This window comes from Macrosteles quadrilineatus, unplaced genomic scaffold (assembly GCF_028750875.1).
Source record: "Macrosteles quadrilineatus isolate MER2022 unplaced genomic scaffold, UCM_ALF_1.0 Scaffold_6__1_contigs__length_79288215, whole genome shotgun sequence".
NCBI lineage: Eukaryota > Metazoa > Arthropoda > Insecta > Hemiptera > Cicadellidae > Macrosteles > Macrosteles quadrilineatus.
Genome location: NW_026542599.1, coordinates 46786335 through 46811129, shown reverse-complemented (window position 1 = coordinate 46811129; position 24795 = coordinate 46786335). Strand labels below are relative to the sequence as shown.

The 24795-nt window shown below is 31.7% G+C and overlaps 1 protein-coding gene across 8 annotated transcripts in view; it reads left to right on the top strand.

Annotated features, from left to right (window-relative positions):
- LOC128996290 (multiple PDZ domain protein-like) overlaps positions 1-24795 on the top strand; it is a 395615-nt gene that overhangs the window by 37599 nt on the left and 333221 nt on the right. The window contains exon 1 of one of the 8 annotated variants that reach the window (XM_054421515.1): positions 39-150. The exons of the other annotated variants lie outside the window; for them this stretch is intronic. The gene's annotated coding sequence lies outside the window, so the exon portion shown is untranslated. Of the gene's footprint in view, positions 1-38; positions 151-24795 lie in introns of those variants that run through there. 8 annotated transcript variants of the gene reach the window in all.

The window sequence follows — 24795 nt, the reverse complement described above, 5'->3', positions numbered from 1 at the left end:
GTGGCAACGGAGGCGGCAGGCGGTGGCGGTGGCGGTGGCGGCCATATTGAGTGATGTACCGCGACAAGACGTATCGTCGTCGTCCCTCCCTGCTGTTGCGACCACATCGGTGCTGCTTCTGTACCAACGTCAACTGATCGCCACCCGCTGGTGAGTCTTCAGTTGTGCGATTGCTTATCAGTTCGTCTTATCAATTCCGTGCATTGTTCGAAACCCCCTCCTTCGAGCCTGTCCTTATCAAAACAGGCTCTGTTATCAAAAGTGTGATAATTTTAAGAAGTCTTATTGGTTGTGTAAATGCTTATCAATTTGTATACTCTTATCAATTTGTTTTCAAACCCTCAGCCTCGTTCTTACTGCACTGTTCGATTCTGTTATCAGAAGTATGATGATCAAGAAGTCCTCATTATCAGTTAGGGTATAAAATTGCTTCCACTTCGTCTAGGCCTACTCGTATATATTCCGTGCTTTGTTCAAACTATGTTTTGCCTTATCAGTGACGGAACAGTTCTGGCATGGGAAGTGTTGTCAGCTGTTATCGGTTCTGTAATTGCATATAATTTTGTATACTCTTATAAATTTCGTGCATTGCTCAGACGCCTTATCAGTACGGTTACATTATTTTGCTTCTAAGCTGTAATTAATTGCTTATCAATTTGTACAACCCCATTATTCTGTTCATTAAAGTAACCTACAAATTGTCTTTCTAGTATGGTACACGTTTGGAGCTCGTCTTATCACTTGTGAAATCGCTCAACACTTCGTTTACAGTATCTATATAATTAATACGCTACATGAAACTTTGTCGGTTAAACTCCTCCACCATTTCTTAACCGATTTTATCCATTGACGTCTCATTGGAAAGAGCGTGTCGCGTAGATTTGCAAACTGGGCTTACATTTTTGAAAAAGTCCCTTGGGCTCTGCCCCAGTGGCTTTGAAAGTTCCTATGTTATCCTTATGAAGAACATAATTATTTACATTTTGATCAGATGTATAATTTAATTGCTGTTATTTATTTGTCAATTCAATGAAACGCATTGAGTACATTTATTTACTATTTGAGTTTTTGTGTAAACATAGCCCCCCAGACGGATCGTGTTAGCATGATTGTAACTTTAATTTGCGCATTTATCGTTGTTCTGTGTGGCTATAATTTGTTTATTTGTTGTTTTTTCTTTTAAATGCCTCCGAGCCGATGACAACGAAACATAAGGAGGCGTAATCGTGATAACGACCGCATCTACAAAACAGTGGCGCGTAATAGGCATAACTCATCACAGTCAGCACCTGACCTTGGACAATCTCAACTTTAGGTTACAAATGCGCCCTAACACTGCCCCAAAACGACTTTTCGTTCTCAATTGGTCCTCTATCAATGACCTGTGTTGCCTGTACAGCGAGGTATTTTGAGAAGAAGAAAACCGGCCGGAATACTTTAGGTTTATCAATAACGAAGATAAACATGGACAACCTTATACGCTGTAAGTCAGGAAATGTTTGAAGAAAACATTAAAAAGCAATACCAGGTTATGAAATATGATACAATATTTACAGGAAATGTTGATTACTGTTATATACATCGTGAGTATCTCCATGAGTTACACAATGGTAATCTTTGAGTTGACTCTCTTAAACTTATTGTAAATGACTGTTATTCGTTTTGAAATAACCCCTGTAATTCTTTGCAATTGCTCGAATTCGAGCAACATGTACACTAGTTTGCATTAATTACCTGCATTGTTCAAAGCCCACGTTTTGTCTTATCAGTATCGGTTCAGTTCTGTTCGGAAATGTAACAATTCAAAGGAGGCGGACTTATCAGTTGTGTTATCAGCTGTGAAAATTTATCACTTCGCATACTCTTATCAATAATATCCATCGTTCAATACGCCCATCTTGTCATATCAGTGCAGGTTTGACTCTTCTTCCGGAAATAGTACCATTTTATTTTATTTTCTAATAAATCGTCCTAACGGGTTGAATGGTTGAATTATTATAATCTGTATTTGCAATTTCAATTAACATTGTACCATCTCATGTTTCTGCAGTCAAACTATTTTATTGGTTATGAAGGCAATTAGTGACGTTTCTTATCGATCTTCTCCAACATTATAAATTGTTTTACCAGTGTATTACGATTGTTCACTACTCCATACAGCTTCGTCTTTTTACCGTTATACGCAGTCATTGATCAATTCAATGACGAAGAAGTCTAATCAATTGACTGAACGTTGTCGTACGTTATACACTTATACATCAAGGCTTTTTATAACCCCAATAAGATAGTTTATCGGCCGTTGATCAGTTAGGGGAGAAAAAGACTCATCAGTAGACACGAAGTATTGTTATTTTATACGCAGCCTTGTTCTGCGAACGTAATTATCGAACGTTGATAAATCTGTCGTTGAAAAATATAATCAATTGAACCGTCACTTAGTCTTATTGTTATTTTATACGCCGTCTTGTCCTACCGCTACAGTTCTCTCTCTTATTGGACCTTGATTGATTTATTGTTGAATAAGACTCACCATCCGTCCGAAACTCTCCCGCCGTAACCCGAGACGTAATTCTCTTGGTACCTACGTTAACCGATTTTTAGGACACTTATCAAACCACTCCTTAGTCTTCATCCAACTCTTATCTCAGGATGCTAGTTGCAAAACAAAAATATAAAAACACGCTGATACGTATCATCCGTATTTATTCTTATTTTTTGACTTGGTATCCGTTCAATATCCATCCTCTTGGGAAATTAGACATCTATATATTAATTACGTAAGGCGATTCTTTGTGTCAAAATTGTGGGTGACTGGGATGTTGTAGAATGATGGGAGAACCAAAAACCAACCAAAGATTTTCCTGTCAACAATATTGGCTTAAAAATATTACGTTTGTGGTGTTGATTGTTAACAAGGGCTGTAGCTTTTTACATAACAAACATTTTTAACCCCCCTAACAGAGTGGGGGGTCAGGGGGTGACTTATTTTTTTCGAATAGCAGCCCCTATTGAGTGACCCCTCGTTTTGAAGGATTTGTCAAAAGAAATACAATGACGCAAACCCGAGGTAGATATTACATCCTTAGCCTAAATGGTGGGTATTCCAAAATTTGATTTATGTGAAAAAGCACCCATTTTGGAATACCTGCCATTTTGGCTAGGGGTGAGATATTCACCTATGGATTGCGTCATTGTGTTTCTTTTGACAAGCCCTTCAAAATGAGGGGTCGCTCAATAGGGGTTGCTATTTAAATAAAATAAGTCACCCCCTATCCCCACTCTGTTAGGGGGGTTTACATTTGTTGTTGTTGTTAAAAATTGTTAAACCTATGTTAAGAATCAATGATACAAACAGAATAGTTCTATCTATTTCTGTTTTAAAAATACAGATTTGTTTAAAGACTTAATTTACACACTGTATATAGATAACATCAACCAAAGCAAACGGAGAGACTTTTTTAGACAAAGATATGGAGTACCTATGCATATCCATCTTGACAAATAAATAATTAAATTCTTAGTTTGTTTAAATATTAAGATAAGTTGTTTTACATTTTGAGCTTCCCTTTATGCCCCTAGTAGCCTATTATATTATTTCATCAAGAATGTGTTTTTATTTTTTAACGAAATACGGCTACACCGTATTAATTGAACGAAATCTAACATTTATATAGCAACGGTGCAACTCATTTACGAATTAATTGTAAACTATTTTGCAACACTCAGTTTTGCAGTCTCTTTGTTATTGCAATAAATCACGATAACGCCAAAACTACGTAAATGCGAGTTCACTGACTGTGTCGCACCACGCGAACTGCACGTCACAAATAATACTGCATTAAACAAGTGATTGCCGTGTCGTGTGACCGCGGGAGCGGCGAGCATGAAAACAAATCGTCATCACGCACCCAGTGGAGTTTTTGCGAGATTTTATCCGGTAAACGGGATACTTCGGAAGACTGGGGGATAAACTGGGATAGTTTTACTGACCCTAACTATTTTATTTTATTTATCAGCCATGACACCTTTAATATTTTTACTATGGATAAGATCTTACTTACCAGTACTTGCCGGATGGTGTCTAATGTATAAACAGAAAGTTTTTGAAATTGCAAGAATTTACACGTGTTTGCGTACGCACGGGCACGATTAGATAAAACCATTGATGTATAAAGGTTATATCAGGGCTAAATATATACTAGCCCTGGGTATATATGTAGTCAATGATAATACTCTACATCGATGGATTTGTGGGCCTAGTGGGGAACACGGGAGAGTGACGTCACAGTATCAGCTGACTGGCGGTTCTTATTTCCAATTTTTTTTTCTTAATCACAAAACAGATGATAGGTAATCTTGTCCGAATACCTCTCTTTTATTTAATACATCGTTTCATAAACACTTGGTAATTTTTCAAAATCGTTTTTGTGACATATTACTTTGAAGATAATGTGCAACAATGACGTTTGGTTATTTTGTTTGGTGGAATTATGATCCTTGAATCTTTGAGAGAATTACATTATTGGTGTACCAAACATAGTTTTTTTATTTGTCGCCTTAGTTGCATTGTATGAGATATATTGATTTGTATCTATACATTGTTTCTGTCCTTTTAGATGTTTGATGTTTTCCATCGATCTGTTTTCTGTTGCTTTTGTAACCAGGTTGGAATCCAGTTATTTTTAAAATGTTGCCATTGTTTTAGAATATTTGTTTACATGGAACTTGCACTGAACATGGAAATAAAATATGATTATGCACTTTGGTACTTAAATGGTAGGATGTTAATCCAGGAAATGGAATATTTGTTGTGACTGGATAATTTTGGAAATTTTCAAATTTTATTCACACAGTTCAGATGCAAATTTATACAAATCTATTTATATACATACAGTATTGTTCCAATTTTAAAACTTACAATGTTCAGCAGAAAATTCGGAACCATCATTCTTTCCCGTTTGTTTAATGCAATTTAGTTGATTATTTAAATAATTTATTTATAACTATTTAGCCTTTTGAAATATGTCACTTAAAAATCTGAAAAAAAAATTTTGCACAAATTAAATTTATTTTCTATTTTCTATTAGGTCTACAAAACCTAACCTAACCTAACCCTTTAAAGGTTTAAAATGACATGGGGTTTTACAGAGTCATGTAAGATATATTATCTAACGGGTTTGAAACACTTAAAGACAAATATAATTATCATGTATGTATTTCAGGGCAAATAAATGTCCGTAAAATTAAGCAGGTTGATTTTAATTAATTTCATAACAAAGCAGAAAACCCTAAGATACTGTATGTCACTCGACCTCTTTGAAAATAAGTATTTTGTCGATGAATTCATTAATAATAACGTGAAATGAATAATTGTGTATGGACCGTCCACCGTTTTGCATTTTCCTTATGTATGTTTTGCATAAGGAAACTGGGAACTAAACGCCAGCAGCGGTGAGGCGGTGTATTGCTACTCCATATTTTATTCATATTCTCCGCATCTGTCCATAAAAATATTACCACCTCGTTTTCGTGTTTTGTACATCGGCGTTTTCATAAGAAGGAATTTTGAAAATAGTATTTTACAGTGAATTGGGTGGGACTTTAAAAAAATAAGATAATGAAGCATTTGGATGTTTTCCAGGCTAAAGGGCAATAAAAGAAAAGAGGTCCCAATGTGTCATAATTAAAAGTACATCATTATTGATAGCGCTTTCCCTCCCAAAAAATTATTCTATATTTACTAGTTGTACCTTACCGATTTTAATGAAACTGGTGATAGTTGTGTTACTTCTTGGAGCTATAAGTTGTTAATTTGGATGGTTAATTGGATTTTGTTATGTTGGGGGGAAATAAGTCACCAGAAAACTGCTTTAATTTCAATTTTTTAACACTAATGTAAACACTCCAATAGTGTTTGCATTGCTTGTTTTTTAAATTTGTTTTCACCCATATAGTTACAAATTAGGCTGATTATGATACAATAAACAGAAATAAAGATGGGAAAATGTTGAACAAAGTGAATTTGGTTGCATATTTGTAACATAAGTAGGTAAAAAGATATGTTCGTTTACGTTAATGGCTGCAAACTCAAAATTAGCTGCTACAAAAAAATGGGAAGGGATAAAAATTTAACAAAATAATTTTTGAGCTTCCAAAACATGAGGGAACAATAAATACAAAATAAAATTAAATTAAAAATTGTCTAGCAACCAAATTAGTTTTTATTGGATCACTTGATATGGATTGACCCTCAAACAAAAGTAAAAACACACAAAAATATATATTTTAGTCCCTACCATATTTGCCATATCTAACAGTTATTGAGAAAAAATTGAAATTAATATTACAAATATCAATTTTGTTTGATTTTTGTCAGCTTAATTTTTTTTACAAATATTACATTGTAGTGGCCCTGCTACGTGAAATATCCCTTAACAGTAAATTTAAGATATGAAATGTATACATTAAAAATATACATAGCTATCGTAAAATACCCCCACCGCAGCAAACCTGTAGCAGCAAACTTAGGTACTCATTAAACCTTATGTTATTAAAACGTTTTTATTAGCTCGCTTTCTTGTCCGGTACAAATTTTGCAATCAATTTTATACAAATTAATTAATTATGTACTAACTTCCCGATGAGCTAGAGACTTGAAACTTGAAACATAGCTCACAAATGGAAGACAATGCAATATTATATAATTTAATTTTCATATTTCCCTTGGGCTACGCCCCACGGACTTGTTTTTATTAACTCGTTTTCTTGAAGATTTTGATACTTCCCGATGAGCCAGAGACTTGAAACTTGAAACATAGCTCACAAATGGATAACAATGCAATATTATATCATTTAATTTTCATATTTCCCTTGGGCTACGCCCCATGAGCTTGTTTTTTATTAGCTCACTTTCCTACAAATTTTGATATCAATTTTAAACGAAGTTCTTGATGAGCTAGAGACTTGAAAATTGAAACATAGCTCACAAGTGGATGACAATGCAATATTATAGCATTTCATTTTTCATAATTCCCTTGGGCTACGCCCCACTGGCTTCCAAATTTTCCATGTTTACATTTTGAAATATTGTAAATATATCAATCATTTAAGTCAGCTGTAAATACTTAAATTTGACAGTTCAAAAAGCAGTGGTTAAGAGGTACAGGTTCTGCTCCCAAGAGATTCTTTATACAAACAAACATTTTAAAATAAAGATAAACAATCTGATTGCAAATATAAAGGTGTTTGTTAATAATGTCATTTGTTATTTATTTAGTATTCTATAAAGTAAACAATAAATTAAATAGGTTGATATATTTATAGTTAGTAGGTAGGCCATACATTCAATCTAATACATAATTATATGAAAAGAAACTCAAATAAACCTTAAATTTCCCACATGCCTCTCTCTGTCCTAATCTGATATAGATGTATGAAATAGATTTAACATCCACACACATTATTAAATACTAAAAAGTAGAAAATAATTTACATATAAATAAAAAACTTTTTTAAAACAAAACGTTTTTAAATGCACTAAGTAGAAAATAATTTATAAATATGTGGAGAGTATAAATACTTGTAAGATTTAAAACGAAAAACGTGGGGTGCATGCAATTGATAATAATACATTAGGCCTAGTTCAATAGGTGAAGGTAATTGTAAATCATCTATTGCATGCACCCCACGTTTTTCGTTTTAAATCTTACAAGTATTTATACTCTCCACATATTTATAAATTATTTTCTACTTTTTAGTGCATTTAAAAACGTTTTGTTTTAAAAACGTTTTTTATTTATATGTAATTTAAATAGATTCAATTTAAAATCAAATCAGGCAAATGGGTATTCGCTTAGGCTGCAGGTTTGCTTTTAACAATGGTTTGCTGCGGCGGGGGTATTTTAGGATAGGTATTACTGGGTACTAGTACTACACATGTGCGAAGATAGGGAAGCACTTAGGGAATTGTTTCCCTGAGGTAGATGGGTATTTTTACCTAAAATGACTGGACTATGCTGAATTCATGCGTACTATCTATGTTTAATATTTTAAATGCACTGTGTTTTGGAGTCTTCTAACCAATAAAATGAACATTATCAGATATAAATCTCAATAGTATAGCACTTGGTTGGAAAGCTTATAAAATGGCACATTTTTCAACATATTTTGCTTCCCTCTCGTATACAGGATGTAGAAAAATGCAATAGACCAATGATTTTTTAATTTTTATCAAATACCTAAAATTGTTATCTTTGGAACGATTTACAACGGAGTTTTTCTTCTCAATAATTTTTACTCATATAATTAAGAACTACAGCACATGGGAAGTTGACTAAGAACGTTTGTATTTAGGGTTAGGAAATATATCACCCCTAGCTAGGTCACTAGATACTTTATCAAAGCGGATTGGGGTGAAGGAGCAGAGAAAGTATTTCTAGCTAAGGAAGAATACAATGAACATCTGTCTTAGCGTAATCCAATCAGTAGCGTTGTTCCGGCAGACTTACCCCCTCCCCCATCAGCCTCTTCTCTCCATCTGCACCTCGGATTAATTTTTGCTCGCCAATCACTCTGTAGGAATTATGAATTTTTAATACAAGTTCCTGGTCGGGACTTGAAATAATGTAGGGATGATACAGTTTTAGTTACAGTCTTAGTGGAGGACGTTGTACAACAATCTTCAATCAAATAGTGAAGGGGATCAAATTAATCGTCAATTTTAAACTTTTGAGGATAGTGAAACATTCTAATGTTTCCAGTCTAAAGAGTTGATAAAAAAATTAATAATAAAGGAGAACAAATTAATTTTCAGTCAGGCGATTAAAGACATTTTCTAAATCAGAATTGTTGTGTGTATTGTTTTCACGCACACTCCTAATACTGTACTTAAAGCGATTTTTTGTTTAAAGTAGCGTTACTCTTTTTTTATGGCTGGAATTTGGTTATAGGATTTACATAAGTGGTCTGAGATTTGAGATCAATCCGGTTTGGTTAAAATGGTATTTTGTACGATTTAAATTTGGACCACAAGAAAAAAGGCTGTTAAATCATTTTGTTTAAAAGAAGGCTTGCATTACATTACACAGCTACATACTTTTTGGGCTTATATAACCCCAAAACAGTTAGGTGACTACTGTATTATACCATTGACTATTGGATACATTATACATAAAAATGCTAGCATTTGTAAATACCTGACAAGATCCTTTGGCTTGGGATAGCAGAGTGAGATTGATGTACAAATAGCACTTTGCATCAGGTCTTGCGTTAAAGGGTTGATATTTTGTGTTGGGAGGCTGGAGGGGGGGACGGCTAGATGATGCAGTGGAGATTGCCGCCCGAGGTAGGATGATGCTCTCGTATGATTCTACTTCCAAGTTGATGCTTCAAAGCTCTGCCCTCTTGCTCTTAAGACACCCTCTTTTATCCCCATTCCGGCTTACCTAAGAAATATAACCCTGTTCCTTTTACCCTTGTGATAAACAGTTATGGGGGTAGCTGTAATGCGTTATCAGGCTTTATATCCGCGTTGTATTCACAGTTTATTTCCCACCTTTCTGCCTAATGTACGTTTTTCAGCTGTGGGTTTTTGAATCGAACAATATAGTTTTTTAGCGAATATCCTATATAGGGAATAAGCTATTTCCATAGTACTCATGGTATGACCTGGACCTGGGACCGATTTACTTTTTGTTTCGAGGTTCCTAGAGGCCAAAAACACCATCCATTCAGATCCATATAATGTATATACATATTTTATATATATTTATATATATGTGTCCGTTAGCACGATAACTCGAGCAAAAATGTTCCGATTTTGATGAAATTTGGTATTACGTGTACACTTACATTTATTTAGACGAGTTTGCAAACCAGCATGATTGGCCTATGGGAACGGGGGTTTTGGGGGGTTTTATTGTGTAAAAATTGGCTTTCCCCATTATGACCCTAAAAACATTTTTCTTTCCAAACCATTTTGTAGAGCTTAAAAAAAACAAATGATTTAGTATATTGATGCTTTATTATGCGCCTAATAATTAAAGAGAAATTTGAAAAAAAATAAAATTAAAAATTCTTATGTTGATTTTATGGAGAATAAGTAAACTGTTGTATTTTGCTTGTATATGAACATATTTTGATCAAATTTGGAAAATGTATTTATTTCATACTAAACTATTAACATAAAAAAAACCTATTTTACCCTCCCTTTTGTAGCAAACCTAAGTACTGCTATTTAAATGGCGAATGAACGTGATCTTTTTTAGGAGGTATCTTAGAGTAAATTCAATCTGGCAAATGGAAATTTTTTGCCCAAATTGGTTTTCATATGCTTAAGTGCTTAGAATAAGTTGTATTCACTGATGTACTCTCTTAACAATGAAGTAAGCGAAAGAATCAATGAATTTCTTTGATTTCACAGTTGAATTGATTGCCCTCTGAACTGTTGAACCTGCTTTGAAGTGATGCATGACATATGTCAAGTCTGACATTGTTATTTCTTCCTTTTGTGTGCCATCATTTACATGAGCATACGATACAAGTTTATTTCAGTCAGTACGTGTTTCAAGAGGAGAGAAAATATTTGTTCAGTTTTAGTAAATTTCCCATATAGGCCTAGGGCATAACCTTGACCATAGGTCTTATGGTAAGTCCTGGACCCGGGACCCATTTACTTTTTCGTTTTGTTGTCCCCAGAGGCCAAAACACCATCCGTTTGAATTTGTATACAGTATGTGTGTGCGTGTGTGTGTACAGTACAAATTTTTTTCAAACGAGTTCGTGAACCAGCCTGATTTGACTATGGGAATGGAGATTTAGGGGAGATTTTATGGGGTGAAAATTAGTTTTTCCCATTTTGACCTCAAAAACAATGGTTACAAAAAAAATAAAAAAGTGTATATTAAAAATACCATGTTATTCTTATGGAGAGTAAATAAACAATGTATTTTGCTTTTTTGTGAATGTATTTAATCAAGTTTGGCAATTACGTTTATTTCATACTAAGCTGTCAACATTTCATGAAAAACCCCATCTCATTACCTTCCCTTCAGCAACAATCGTAATTACTCATTAAATCTAATTTTGTTTAAATTGGAAATAAATCTGAAAATGTTAATTGAATATTTAGTGAACATCTAGCCAGTAAATGGAAATTTGCTTAGTCAGCAGGTTTGCTGTGGCCGGGGTATTTCCTCTACTAGCTTACAATCTCCACACTGATTATGTATCTTGATTATGTAACTGTTATCAAAGCTGATTATGGCTGTTGATCTTCTTAAGTTCAATCTTGTTTGTTTTAACATAAGTTATATCTTGATTATTGCATAGGATGAGTAGATGTCAATAAAAAATAAATAAATCATTTAATCAATTGATTTGCTTAGCTCTTTGTGAAAGAATAATAATACAAAATTCTATACCCAAGGAAGGTGCAATTACAAACAAATTCTAAATAGTCATGTTATAAAAGCTCCTTTGCTTGAAACCAATCTTAAAAATGGGACCAAAACCCATATGAAATATAAAAAATATGTAGATTTCTTAATTTTATTTTTAAGCTGAGTTTTAGCAAACTTCAGTGATGTTCACTTTTCCTTTGTTAGACAAGACAAGTGTAAGAAAAACTATAAATCACATGTACAAAGGCTTATCAGACCTAGGCTGAAGTAGCAGTCTTTTGTCCACTTCAGTAATCCCATCTTCTATTGTACTGTAAACATCATTTAATCCCTTCAAAAAATACTTAATACGGGGCTGCCCTTAATGAATGCAGTGGTTTCCTTCTCTTTGTAATATGGCTGTACAGTTAATGTTTTATTGTTCTTTTTAAATGATGTGTAAGCTTTACTGGATATTTTAGTCAACGCTGATTCGATCATGATATGAACTCCATCTCTGATTTCCTTCATTATTTATATATTGTTTACAAACAAATAACAATCAATAATAGATATATATTTGTTTGAAGTATTGACTCGTCATCTACATTTACATTTATAGGCGATATAAATCAACTTTTAATATTTTACAAAACAATACTTATTTTTGATATTTTTAACTAAATCAAAATATATTAGTTATAAAAAAATTTACTAATTTTGTAAAAAGTATGATTTACGTTGGAAAATCCATCATAGTTGATTAAACATAACCTAATCATTTCATGACATAGGAATGAATTAAACTGAAAAAGATGATCATACTCATGACAAAATAAAGATGTAGCAAAGTTTTATTGTTCACATCATCCATTTATAAATATTTTTCATTAAAAGGAAATAGTTTACTTTCAATCAATCACACTATGCTAGTAAGTAGCCTTCTGTTATTTTCAGTAAGTGTTCATTAAATATAAATATACAATATATTTATGTTCAATTAAAATTGAAATTTTAAAAAATATTTTCCTACTGGTTTAACTACTTTATTGACTGGACTTTACCTCAGATAAAAATCCCTAACATTTAATCCCTCTTATGGTTTAGCATTCAGCAATAAAAAAACTACTAAGATATAATGGAACTGGTTTTAATTTTCTTCTACATAGTTAACCTTTAGTTCCACGAGTTTCTATCAGAGCTTAGAATAGTATTTGAGCCAATCGCTTGGTTCATATTCCATTCAATAATGTAGCTCTACCTCTGACATTTTGCCTAATTAATGTTCCAATAATCCCTCTTCACCCTTGCCATCTCAATTATGACCAGACAAGTTGTTTCGCTACAGTTTTAATCCTGTCATGTTAATGAGAATTTTCTAATGGAAATATTACTTGTCAATAATGACAAGTGCCATCCTGCCTGGTCCAATAACGATCTCGCTAGTAATCGAACCAGCAACCTTTGAAGAAAATGAATACTGTGTTATCATAGTAAAGATAATTTTATAGTTTGATGAATACACTTAGTAACAAGCTCGTAACATTTACAAATGTTTCCACTTTTAAAGCTAGATCATGATTAACAATCCATAACAACTACAGTGTTCCTGCTCTTAGTCATAGTCATACTCTACTACTTTAATGGGTCCCATATTTCCTTTGTTATTTAAATATAAGAAACCATTAATTTTGAATGATATTTCAAAAGCAGTGTTTTACATTTTGATTTTTTGTTTCAGGTTAGTTGGAAGTTTCACAGTAAATAACATTATAACTTGGTGAGTTTGTGATTTGTTCATTTACTCTTCTGTTTTTGTGATATCAAAGATTGAACTTTAAGGTTTGAGTATTATTTTCTGTATGTGAATAGAAATACTGTTAGTATGTACTAAGAAGGAATACACCAAAACTGTATCCATATTGGGGGAAAAGAACACAATGATGTCATAATATTTCTTGTGTTTACGATGTTACAAAATTAAAATATCATGCAGACTGGTGCGATTTGACTTGTAAAAGTGGTAAAATTGTGCATCTAATTTGCATTTTCCACCTTAAAAAATGAGCTCCATATTGTTTTGCTTTTAAATATAAACAGTTTTTGCAGTTATTTAAATTCTTTAGGTATTCATCCTTTAACACAATAGTATATCCAAAATACTGTAATATTTTCAAATTCGGATTTGTCTAATTATAGGTAATGGTGTATTTATTCTTTTATACTATAGGATACCATGATAAAAAAGTTAAATAATTATGGGCCTTGTGTAATATTTTCCTAAATCTGGGTTGTTTTCATCAACGAATTAGCAGAGAAATTTAGTCAGTTAAATGTTCAACTTTGAAAAATCTCCGATGACTGATTCTTTGTCGACCCAAATAACTTACAGTTTTTCGCTGCTGACAAATTCTGACCTGATATTGCTCCGTAAATAGCTATGAATAAGTCAAGGTGTCCCAGGATCGATGTCAAACCATTGATTCACCCATCCTTACTACTTTTGTACCTGTACCATGCAGTGTTCTGTCTAGTTAGTTGTTGCTTGTTTGTCTTTATGTGGTCCTCGCTTTATATTTCCTTTCGTTTTAATTTCTAAGTTTTACAATAAGTTTTGGAGTTTTATGAACGAACACTGTTGTGGAGAATATGTAAGTACTTTAATTTTGTTTTTGTGCTGAGTGTAGGGCCTATGGAAAAAAATCATGGAAATGTGAAAATTAGCTTTTTTGTACACGTGTTCTGTTTTAATATAGTATACAAGGATATTTAAGCGCAAATTGCACGTTACAATCGGGTTCAAAACTGGTCTCAATGCATAACGGATAGTAAAATAAGGATTACGTAGATAGAAAAAATTTAAACTTCATCATATAATATTTCAAAACAATAATATTTTTACTGTATAGTTAAAAGTGGCCTATTTGAAACCTATTACCATTAAGTGTTTTGTTTTTTGTTTACAATAAGAATGCATATTTAAAATTTCCAAACATGCTTATTGCTTATCCCCATTGGCAAGCAAAAAGTATTTTTGGAAATTTTAAATGTGTCATAATTTATTTGTCAAATAATTTTTAAATGTGTTATCAACACTTAATCGCATCTTGTAAAAAGACTTTTTGTCATGTGTCAAATGTGTGTGATTTTTCTTCCCTAGAAAGAGTAGCTATCAAAATTGTTATTTCAAGATGTGATTAAGCGTTAATGACACAGTAAAAATTATTTGTAAAATACATGTAATTTTAAATAAAATGTACTATTATGTATTATAAAATGTAGCCATCAATATTTGTACTCACATGATACACAGTGAACAATTTAGAGGCATGATACTAGAGGCATTTTAGTTAACATACTACTGTACTGAGTACTGAGGCTGATAGGCTAATACATCCTTAATATCCCTACAGTTTAATGTTGACTGTAATGTCTTTTGTTATCATTACTGCTAACTTTCAGTCCTCCTTTCCTTCCTGTCTGATAACATTGTGTTTTGTGAATCTACATTTGTTGACCGGTTAGAAAATTAGTTGTCAGTTTAGTTAGAAATGTATTGTATTGTATTATATTTGTAAAAAAAATTCTGGTCCATTACATTATCCATGGATTTTTAAATATTTAAAGTGACGTAAGGTTAGTGTTATTGTTAAAAGATATGCAATATTTTCGCTCTTAGTTCAAGGATTTTCACGAACAGTGGAATGGAATATTTGTAGTAAGAAAATATCTTTGAAGTTCATTGTTGGTGATGTTTAGTTATTTTAAAAATTATTTTCTGTCCTATAAAGTTTTTGGAATGCCTGCAACAATGCTGTTAAAACGACTTTGAAAGTAATTTGTGTATTAAATAAAGTATAAATCCCGTTTATACCAAAATTCAATTTCGCTTTTGGAAATAATAATCTGTAGCAGTTTACAACAAAATAACTAAAAACAACTAACTATTGAAGTAGTATACTCCATTAGCTATTTCATCTAAACATGGTGGCTGTAAGTAAAAGCTAAACTCCACGAAATGGTTCTTTGGGTCAAAATAAAGAGAAAATCAAATTAAAAGGAGAAAATATGATAAAAATCTTTTGCTGACAAATAATTAGACTAACTGTCAGTATCATCTTTATTCAAATCAAAGACTTTTACTACCAACGCACAGTATACTGTACAATAATTTAGAGTAACCTAAGTGTCTAACTACCACAAAACATTATTTTATCTAAACCTTGTTCTTTGCCAATTCAACAGCCTTTAGCAATGCAATTTATTTCTTTTTCAGACAGAGTTAAATAAACTATACAGACAACAACTCTGTATATCTTATGCATTACAATGACTTCCATCAGTGTTTCAAATAATGTATCAATGTCAAATAGAATTTCCATTTGTTTTACTATTTTCTGTCCTTTATCATTGGACTTTTAAATTTTTTATAAATGATCCTGACTACTGAAACAATTAATTGGTCTTAGTCAGTAACAAAGCTACACAAGGCATCCCACATTATTCTACACTCATCCCAATCATAATTGGGTAAAATATGCACCGATGTGGCGACCCCAACTCAGCTTGTAATAATAGTTTTTAATATGAACATATATCATTTGCTCATGATTTCCTTTTCATTTTGTACCTAATACTGTGTCGTGTCATACAAATTTCCAACTTATCCCTATGTTTTCAAGTTGCCGTTCTACTGAAAAAGTGTATCTTCATTTCGCAGAAAGTTGTTTGTTGTACGTTTGGTTTACCTGACATTATACGTTTAAATGTCAAAAAGGAATCTACAGATTTGTTATTACCTTTTGAAAAAAAAATATAAAAAATGCTTTTGACAAAGTTATGTTTTGTATTTAAATTCTAATGTGATGGCTATACTATTAATACACCAACTGACCAAAGCCCCTCAGGAAAAAAAACTAACCAACTAGCAGCTATAAAAACTACTGTGATAAAACAAGAGTGCTTGAAGTGATATAAAAGCGATGACAAATATTCCATGCATTTTACAATACAATTGAGAGCAAGGGCTGCACAATATTGAAATTCAGGAATAATATTCCTCAGCCAGCGGATATGTATTTCATCTCCTTTTAATGAAATTGGCTACGATTATTGTGTTCCCAAAACGTAATAGATCTTTAAAACAATTGGAGTCATAACTAACACTATTATGATAGTTTCAGATTAATAGATTAAAAAAACATAATACTTACTAAAAACTAACATAATAAGAAATAATTATAAATCTTTATAAATTGTACATAACTGATATAACATAGGCTTATTGTTATGCAAGTGATTTTCTGAAATATGGTAAAACCAATCAAATCAAATCAAATCATCAAATCATGTTTATTAGCACATAAACGTACAGAGGTTTTAGATAAATGCACAGGTGCTTTGTCATTCTTCTTATAATCTAATATTCTAATATTAGAATAATATTAAGTCTGTCCAATGTATTATATACACTGTCTGGCACCAATTCACATCATACTTCATGGTATTGTTTATTATTCCAAGAAACTTCACTATGAACACATATCAAAATCGGTTTTAGATTTTACAAAAAAAAAAAAAAGATTTTACAACTATTAACATTTACAATTCCACTTTTTATTTAAGCTGGGAAACTGTTTTTGAAACTCCATTTTATATATTCTATACTTCTTTCCACTATTTTACAAGTAAACATAACACGTGAAAAGTAAAATGTAAAATAAAATAAAACCTACCAAACATGCTATTTTCACTATGCGTAGCTAAAAGTATAACAATTCAGGTACAAAGGACAATTACCCTAAATATATAAATTTATAAAATTCCTTAATTTTTTTTTGTTTTTCTCTTTACAAATAGATAAAATATATTTTGCTCTCTGTCAGTTTACTCTAGTTAGATAAAACAGACAACCTTGCAGAACTTTAACAATTATAACCTCTTGAGTAATTTTACGGACAACCCTGTCAAATGTCAAGGGCAGTCTTGATAAAATTCAAGGACGATCTCACAGAATTCTAATATGCATATATTTAGAGTAAATAACAAGACAAAAGGTTCCCAAAGTGTTTTAATGTCAGGGAAGGAATAAAAACACATCTTAAAACTGAGATGAAACGCTGGGACGTCATAGGTAGACAGGGACGGAGTTATATCGTACATCTCACATCAAACATCCGACTCCTTGACTGCTCAGTTCGTTTACGTATTCCTAACATTTCACCATCAGTGCCGCGACATCTGAGACAACAGTGAATTGTCTTTGTGTTGTATATACTTTAATACATTAGTACTACTGTGTAAAGTAATGGTTTTTGGATACTGATTACGCTATTATGTGGTAAAATGGTAGTGGTAGGGGTAGATATGTCTTTTAAACTCTACGGATTGTTTTCTATAAATTTGTTATGTTTCATTATTGCAACATAAATTTTTAAAAGTTTTTTTTATAAATGCTTAATTAGGTAATTGTTCAAAACGTAAATAAGTAGGTCAAGTTTATAACCAGTAGAATATTAAAAACTCCAATAAGATGTATAGAATACAACTTACCTAAATGTAGGGGTTTTCTAGCTGCTGAATACGAATGAGAGATTGTAGCCTATATGTTGAGCAAATCTTATCTTGACTACTTTTTTGTCAGGGCATTTTCCTAGAGTAGTAGGGATATTCTGCGGAGTAGGTCAATAGTTTAGTTTTCATTGTCTAATCCACAGTTTGTCCAAAATTTGGATGTGCGGTGTTCCACATAAACCCATGATGTACTTAAAATATCTTGTCATTACTCCGTTCACAAAATTTTGCCGGTTTTAGGGGAAGAAATCTCTCCTCTTCACTTCATGCTACCCTGAAAACAATAGCTCAACAGCTGAGATTTTCCAAAAAGTCTGTCACCTGCAACATACATTATACAAAAAAGTGGTGGTGAAACTTCCCACGAAACTGCCTACATTTTTTGAACAAAACTAGCAATGTAAAATGATAGCTTATTCCCTATATGGGAAATTTGCTAATAAAACTAAATTTTCTTCGTTGAAAACTAAAATTCTACCATTAACAACAATCAAGAAACATTAAGTACATCTCCATCCCCCAAAATTCCTATAACTCTTAAAATTGAAAAATCTGTTGTTTGTACTGTTTTAGCGAATTTCCCTATAGGGAAGTAGCTATTACCGTAGGTCTCATGGTAAGACCTAAGCCCGGGACCGATTTACTTTTTCATTTTGATGTCCCCAGAGGCCAAAAACACCATTCGTTCAAATTTTTATATATCTATATATATATATATATATATATATATATATATATATATATATATATGTCCATCCGCACGATAACTTGAGTAATTTTTGTCTGATTTTGATAAAATTTGGTTTGAAGGTGTAAGGCAGGATAAACTTGAATGAGTTCGCGAACCAGCATGATCGGACTATGGGAACGGGGGTTTATGGGGGGTTTTATGGGGTAAAAATAGGTTTTTCCCATTTTTGACCCAAAAAACACAAAATTTCACAATTTATTTTTAAACCATTTTGTAGAGCTTAAAAAAACAAATAATTTAGTATATTGAAGTGTTATTATGCGCCTAATTGTTACGGAGAAAATTCAAAAAATTGTAATTTTAAAATTCCCATGTTATTCTTATGGAGAATAAGTCAACTGTTGTAGTTTGCTTGTTTATGAACATATTTTGATCGATTTTGGAAAATACTTTTATTTCTTACTAAACTATTAGCATTTTATAAAAAAAAATCTTGTTTACCCTCCCTGTTGCAGCAAACCTAAGTACTCGTTAAACTTATTCTATTTAAATAGGAAATGAATGTGCTATTTTTATGGATGCATTTTAGTGTAAATCTAATCAGGTTAATGGAAATTCGCTTAGTCTGCAGGTTTGCTGCGGCGGGGGTATTTAAATTTTAAATTGTATAGAGAGAATGTCTTGGGAATGCAATTTCACTGCGTCTTGCTGAAACTGAGCCCCGTATGAGCTGTATACAAACAGAAACAACTAAAACTTCTATGATTAAAATATTTCCTCGCTTACCAAAATAACTTTTATACCTCACGGTATTATAAACTCCCAGCAGTAATGTAAATAATTTAATTTTAGCTTTTTGGATTTTATATTCAATACAAACACAGAAGCGAACTGTTGGATCGATAAGCAATCACACCACACCGTACTTTGGCTCATTCTCGGGCATGGACATGTATAAATTCCATTCGTTAATCTGCTTACATAATGCCCGGTCATGCACCTGTTTTCAAATAATATGCCAACATTTTTAACTTTCATAAGTGCAGTAAAATAATTGTTTACAACCTAGTTTTATAAATAATGTTTATATTACCAGTAGCTTTCTTTATCTGGGTTTTGCAACGGAATATGAGTACAACATTATTGGTACATTTAATCAACTGTAGAAAGAAGCTAGTAAGATCACTAATTGTAGATTACCAATGATTTTCTAATCAACATCATCAGCATACAATACTTGTATCACGGAAGTTATACCTACTATTGCAGGTTTGATACTGAAGTAGACATATATATTTATACCATCTTCATATGGTCATATTAACAAGTGTTGAATGAGTCGCTTTCAGAATGAGTTTCTGTAAAGAAGAGATTATATTCTTTTGTATATCGATCCTTTTATAATCGATTTGGCATCAAGAATGGTATAGGCTAGTTTACAATAACATGTTATTTTGGTTTGCCTTTTTTCAGAAGTTAATCTCTCTGTCAAATCAGTAATTGATATCATGAATTTCTGTAGATGGTTCAATTGAACTGAGTTAGTTTTCATTTAAGTTAAAATGTTTAACTTTAACAGTAGATTGGAATATATACTACTACCAACCAGTTGTAAGAATTGTGCATTATACAAATAATTATATGAATGGTTTTAATCTTTCTGTTTATATGGAGCACCATATGCAGTATATCTTATTTCAAAATGTCGTAAAAGAGACATACACTAAACATACATCCACAAAATAACCTCTCTTTCTTTAAAGTGCATTTCCAATTACGATTTAGCCATATAGATGAATGCACTGTGGATTGAACCCTGGAATTGAATGTTTGATCAAAGTGCTTTGAGCGGTGGCCAAAACTGAACTGCTATAAAATGCACATAAAGTTAAATCTGGAGCCTCTAACATAACAAATCCATTGAAACAGTACCGAGGCCTTTGTAAAATACGGAACACAATAGAATGCTTGTTCATTTGTTCGTTTCAAAAGTTATGGTTATTTATATTTTGTAAAGCTTTTGACCTAAATCGAGGTTATCTGATTTGACATTTCAGTGTTTGGTTTGTTTAGTGAGTTATAAATATGTATACCACACTAGTCGCTAGTGTATGGATATCTAGTAATTCATATGCAGAGTGTTATGTTTTATGTCGATCAACATTATTAGTTATTGCAGTTTCTTTATTCTATATATTTAACTAATAATAGTGTACTTGTAGACAAAATATAAAAATCCAAACACGAAATGACCAAAATAAATCAGCTTATTGAGAAAAAAAAACTTTATTCAATTCGTACAACGTAGATTATATTTCCTATTTATCTGTCAACATTTTTTATTTGGATTCCTTACAAGCACAGCACTACCCTGTAGTAAAGTGCCTCTCGAAATTTGTTTTCCTGCCCCTTTAAAAAATGTTCTACCAACAACTCCAATTGTGTTCATCAAACTCTCCTCTTCAATTTATCCAAGGTATAAATTGAATACAACAACAATTCCCTAATTGTTTTTCAACTGTTCCAATTTCCCATATTTTATTTAAATAAATGGATCATTATTTGTTAGCAATGTAAGGGATTTGCAATTAGGGTTGATTTTAAATTCATTGTCATCAATGTTACAAAATCTTTTGGTAAGTACAAAGTATTGTGATGATGCATATAAGAGCTTCCAATTAAAAAAATTGGCTGCCAAAAGAATTATTTTAATTTTTCTAAAATAACTATGTTTTTAAACACAATACAACAATTTCTAATATCCAAACCAAATGACTTTTTGTTTTTAGTCATATGACGTTTTTATTTTTTTTAACTTAAAAACATGATTAGGACTGTAGAAACTATTAATAGGCCTACCTTTAACAAGTTAAGTGCAAAAAAAATGAAAAGCAAAAACTGTGTAAATGTGAAGAAAGTGCGCAGAACGAGCCGGGAGCTCTTCTACATAATACCATTGAATATATTAGTACGGACAGTAGTACCGGCACCATCTTCTGTAGTTTTTAAGTCAGTAAAATTCAAACAAATATAATAACCATGAAAACCAACGTATATATCGGACAGAAACCTAATTAAATTGTATTCGAATGATCCACAAGCATTATAAATCAGTAAGGGAGTATGGGTTAATAAATGGCCAAACAGCAAATCGTATTTTAAATTGCGTTACAGAATAATCTTACTACTAGACAGACAACATGACACATGACGTGATTTTTGTTGTACCGTAGTTGCCAACTTTGACCTGTCTGTCCGTGTCACTCATGATGGATGAAACGTTATTTCCAACAAAGTTAGCTGTAACCAAGTTTCTAGGATCCGTCATCCAGGGTGGTTAACTGAGGCAAATCATGTTAGCCGGGGTAATATAATAATCATAATCATAATAATAAAATAATGATAATAATGATAATGATGATAATAATGATAATAATAATAATACTTCATTGTTTTGACATTAAAATTAATTCTTTTTAACTTGGGTTTAGTTTTAATTTAACTCTCTATAATTTCAGTTTCTTAAGTTTTGAATACTAATTAGTAAATAATTTTCTTCCATTGTAATGCATATGTTTTTCATAAAACTTTGTTTTGGGGTGGAAAGTAAAATAAAATTTAGCAATTTTCTCAAATTATAATTCTTTATACATAGTTCATAACTTTTCCAGAATTTTTCAAAATTGTTCTTAAAAAAAGTAATGTTTCGTGAATATATATATTGAGTAAAAAGTCATTAACTAGTAATTTTTAAATACTTTCTTAAAGAATTGGCGTGGTTTCAATTAAAAAATAATTCTTAATGCAGACTTCTGTAACTTAAATATTTGTTTAGTTTTGGATGAAGTTGAGCCCCATATAAGTATTGCATATCTAATGTTGGAAATAATTAATGAATGGTTACAGTAAGTAATGCGTCTTCACTACAGAACATAAGCAATTTTCTTTAAATAATAATAATTTTGGAAATTTTTTACATGAGTATGTGAATTGAAGTTTAAAGTTTGGTCAGGGACATAAACATAAAAGTATTGTATGATGTGTAATTTTTTATCGCCGGCTTACCAAGATTTGTTGATTGTAAATAAATAACTTTGAATGGAGAAGTAATTAAAATTTTAATAATTGCAAATTAATTTAGTTTGTGTTATAATTGACATGCTAAAATGTAAAATAATTTTATTTGCTTATCGGAATCCCCATTTAAAAAATACTGATTTATTCCTGTGTTTTTTTTTTATAAAAATGTCGAATAAGTCTTTAAATTTTATGTTCTTCTTCAGTCATAAAAAGTTAGTTGTTTCATCACATATGTTGCTTACTGTATTGAAAAGTGGCAACAAAATGTTCATCTTCAAATATCAGGTTGAGTTCACAAATTGGAATTAATTTGCTGTAAAACTAATACTCTCTGACATTCTATTGGTGATAGATGATCCATAAATTAGTCATTTAACTTTCATTGTTGGAACTGTATCCCTTTAGGTCTCGTCGTTCAATGTCTAGTATATGACCATAGCCTGATACAACTGATGTACGCCGTAGGGAGCTGGTGGTCTAATATTGATGGTACCATCACAGCACATAGCTTACCTTGACTTATTTATGCCTCAGTCAAGTACCATAACAATGCCTAACTAGGGGCAACAATCTTGTGCATTACTTATGTTGCCTAAAGTGCATAGGCCTACAAATTATTTTAACAATCTATTTTCATAAAAAATGTAAAAAGTATTAATCTTTATATTAGATTTTTATTTGTTATATTTTTAAGCCACTGCCACACAGGCACTACTCACAAATCAGTAGTAGTCACAAATCAGATGGAACATTTTTTAGAACCAGTGTTGATTTAAAAAATCCATACTCAATATGTCAAATGTTATAATTATTGCTAATAATAGCTATTCTTACAACAGCTTTGAAAGGTTATCTAAAACATGTTTTTTAAGCTACTAGTTAAAAATAAATATCAACAACTTTAAGTAAGTATTCAACAGTTTACAAGAAAAATGGTATAATACAGGATAAACATAATGAAATAGTTTTGATTTTTTAAACAGAAAAACACATGTCTAGTTAAAATAACCTGTACTATCAACCACTTATGATAGAATTACCACAGTGAAGGCAAACCTACCAAATAGGACACAAATTAAGAAAAGTTTTTAATAGTTTAATAATTAATATTTGTACGTAATGGATTTTACAGATTATTTCATTCAAATGTTTTAGTAAGCTTTACCCTAAAGCTTGGCAATAAAAAAACCCAAGTAGGCTATTGTCATCTTTATAATATTTTGCGATGAATTAAGACTTGTGGGAAACACGAGTACCAGTTGTAGACTTTTATCATTTTTTTATATAGTTTTTTATACCCTATATCTTATAAATACAAATATTAATAAGAAACCTAAATGTAGGAATCGGTTCACAGAACTTTAACCCAATGTTACGCTCAGTAGAGCGTCCTGTAACACAGCGTATATTGTTACACACACCACACGACTGTCATTGCTGTTATATCAACGGTCTCATTTCGGTGAATCCAACAAGCATTTGTTCACCTTGTTTCATTAAAACTGTTGAGTGCGCTGTATATTCCGCTTCAACATGTCACATCGCCTCAATTTACAAAATATTACTCTACAAGTGGAGCATAGAGAAGTTTGTTAGATATGAATCAAAGTGTAAATATAAACCACTGAGAATATCTATGTGAAAGGAGGGAAATTTGATAACCCAAAAATAAGTATTTTCTTCGTTGTCCATAATTTTAAAATATTTAAAAAAAATCCATTTTTAAGTTAGGTTTAAAAAGACGAGTATTAAGTTAGTAAGGTATTGTACTGTATGTTATATCAAAATATGACAGTGAAATAAAATACTGGTGACTTAAATTATGTACACATGAAAAAATAATATAAAAAAGTCAATTGTGGAAGTATAAAAATCTTTCTCTGCCACAAAAATAGTGTAAACTTAATTAAACATGAAATTTATGTGCTTTAGCTGAGAACAGCCATATATTAATCCCACGATCAAAACTACAATGTGATTGTATCCTGCGACCGCGGAATCATCCGTATATATCTACGGTGATCACAGCAGTACCTGTACTATTTTCTTGCGATCATAGTATTCTTATTACTA